We start from the raw sequence: 3563 nt of genomic DNA on the forward strand, positions 1-3563 counted from the left end.
ACCCGAGTTATAGTAAAAGTCACTTGCCCAAGATACCATGCAGCGGTACTAATATATTGTAACAATATAAACAATAACGTAGCTAGATGGTGGGGGAGGGGCATCCGCCCCGGGCGGCACGGCTTTTGGGTCTGTTGTAGGCTCTAAGCCTGTATAGGTTGGATTGAAATCAAATAATAGTGATTTTAATGTCGGGCCAAAGACATTACTCACTGTTAAATGCAACGATCAGTATAGTCACTGTGCAATATGCATTTTTGCGGGGCCCAGGGGGGGTGGAGGCAAACTGGAGGTCCGCGCCGGTGGCACACACTTTAGCTACATCACTGAATATGAAGTATATACTACGTTCTACTATAGGCACAAGGTTTGAAATTTGCTGGATGAGCGACCTGTCGACTTCGGTGGAATTTGAACTCAGATCGTAAAGACGGACGGAATGTCGCTGAGCAATTTGCCCAGCGTGCTTAACATTTCTGGCAGATTGCCATCTTGAATAGGGAATATATTCAAGTAAATAGTTTTAGAGTGAAACTCTTGTAAGAATAACTCCATGTGTGCCGTGCGATGTGGGCTTCGAGTTAGACTTATGTCTCCAGGATTCTCGGAGTCGAGGGTAACATTGGTTCGTTCCTGCAATGTGTCTTGGAGAGAGAGAGAAACAAAGGAAAGGAAAAAAAACTTCTCATTGGCTTTCCAATGCCAATGCTTTTTCCAAATGAAATAAAATTTCACTTTTAATTTTTCCCTTTTTACTAATATAAATGGCATTTCCTTTTCTTTTTCTTGTGTTGTTTCGTTTTGTTTTCATACCTGTTCAAAACAATGGTAATAAAAATAATAACATTGATAATTAAAAGACACGCACTCGCATGCACAAACAGCCTCACGCACACGCGCAAACAAGCATGCCCATTTCTGTATATATAAGGGTGTGTTTCTGTGTGTGTATGTGTGTGTGTATGTGGGTTTGTATGTGCGCAAGAAAACAGGCCCATTTCTGTATGTATATGGGTGTGTTTGTGTGTATGTGTATATGTGTGCGCGCGCGCGTGTATGTGTATGTATGTGTGTGTGCGCGCATACATATATGCATAAAAGCATATGTACATAACTATATGCATGTGAGTATGTGTATGTGTTTAGAGAGAGAGAGAGAGAGAGAGAACAACTTTATGTGTGTGTATGTGTGTGTGGGTGTGTGGGTAGGTGGGTGGGTAGTTGTACGCACGCGCACACGCACGCACATTGTGCCAGTGTGAGAAATTCTCGAGTTCTTTGTTCAAATTCTACTAAGATCAACCTTTGCTTTAATCCATCCGATATCGATGAAATAAACTTCAACTCAAATAAACTACAAGACGATATAACCGTCTGTTTTCTTCTTCTCTCTGTCTCCCTTCACCACCAATTCCAGACCTCGCTATGACCTTAATTATTGTTATTGTTGTTGTTGTTATTATTATTATTATTATTATTATTATTATTATTATTATTATTATTATTATTACTAAGGCGAACTGACAGGATCGTTGGCACGCCAGACAGAATGCTTTGCGGCACTTCGTCCGTCTTTAAGTTCTGAGTTCAAGTTCCGCCGAGTTCGACTTTGCCTTTCATCCTTTCAGGGTCGAAATTTCAGACCTTGTGCCTGTAGTAGAAAGGATTATTATTATTATTATTATTATTATTATTATTATTATTATTATTATTATTATTATTATTATTATTATAAGTTGACAGTGAGTTGACAGAATTGATGGCATGCCGAACAAAATTCTTTGTGGAATTTCTTCTGATTCGTTGCATTCTGAGTTTAAATTCCACCGAGATCAACTTCGCTTGTCATCTTTTCTGGGTCGATTAAATAAGTGCCAGTCGAGCACTGTGAGAATCGATATAATTGACTAGCCGTCTTCGTTCCCAAAATTACAGCCCTTGTGCCTATAGTAGAAAGAATTTTTATAATTAATTGATACATAACAATGGAAATTATTAATCGCTTATTCATGAACAATCTGGTTCAAAGCTTTTGATTTTATACCATTCACCGACATTGAGAAGTCCCAGCTCTGGTTAGAATGTCGCAGGCAAGAATCACAAGGCCGATCCTTGAAGCCGAGCCAACCCGCCGGAAACCTAAGGGAAGACTAAGAACGAGATGATTTTATAATAGCCATAGTCTCCGTTGGTTTATGCTTGAAAATCAAGTTGGAAAGTTTAATGATGGTTCTTTTTGATAGAACCCAATGGAGGAGTTGTCTGAAGACTTTACACTCACGACCCTCACAGGAACAACGGACAGAAAAGATGAAGGATTGATGGCTAGAACAAGACAGCAATTTTTTTTTTGAGAAGATGCGCGGTGGTCAGTCGTTTTCATCGACTTTGGCACTGAGCTGGTACTTTGGTTAATCGCTACCAGAATGATGAAAGGCGAGATTGACTTACCTTGGAATTTGAATCCAGAAGGTACAAAACCCGAAGAAATACGGTAAAGAAATTTATTTATCCTCCGATTATCTTACGATTCTGCCAGCTTGTGTTGCCTAACAACGCTCATAATTGAAACACTATAGTAACTTTTAGTGGAAAACGATATCAGTCTTGTGAGAGTTCTTGTCGAGTGGTACGTTTATATGCTAAAGTATCATAGTGTATTCGTAGTGTTAAGTTCCAATGCGCAAGTACCCCATTTTTATTTTACAGACGTCGGCTTGTATGGGCATGTTCTGTTCGTGTCCCTGTAGCTTAATGAATCGGGAGAAATTTGTAAAGGTTATAGCTGTAAGCCGGGTAAATTCTTGTTCATACTTACAGGTGAAAGGAAGAATTATAACCCTTAATACGCTTCTACCTGAGGTATTAATTAATTTGCGATTTGGCGCAGAAGGGCAAACATACTGATACACAAACACATGCATACAAAATTACAAGCTTGCATATATACATACATACATACATACATACATACCTATATACATACATACATAAATATATACGTACATACACGCATGCATGCATACATATATGCATATAGGCATGCATACATACACACATACGCGCATATATACATGCAAACATAAATGCATGCATGCATGCATACATACCTACATGCACACATGCATACATGCATACATGTAGCACATAATAAGATCCACATTCGCAATAACATTCAAGCCTGCGCATATGCATGCATGTATGTATACGCTAAAGTTTATGTATTCGCATGTATATACTTGCTTCTATGTGCGCATGCTTATACATATGTTTAATGCATATGATTAGAAGCCAACCCCAGTTTGAAAGAGAAAAAAAAAAAGAAAAAGAAAAATAGTTATAATGCGGTAGTAAAATCTGTAGCTAGAAGGAGCAGAAGAGATAGCCGTGTACTACAGCTGTTTCGAAAATCGTATGCAACTGATGAAAGTATTCACTGGACAGCTACAAAACACTCGTAATGTTACGCCAGATGCCCCCCTATGTGCTTTTGAAAGAGTTGTAGCACTCAGCTACCTCTCCATCCCTTTTGTTTACACACACACACACACACACACACACAC

Source organism: Octopus bimaculoides, chromosome 13 (genome assembly GCF_001194135.2).
Source record: "Octopus bimaculoides isolate UCB-OBI-ISO-001 chromosome 13, ASM119413v2, whole genome shotgun sequence".
Lineage (NCBI taxonomy): Eukaryota > Metazoa > Mollusca > Cephalopoda > Octopoda > Octopodidae > Octopus > Octopus bimaculoides.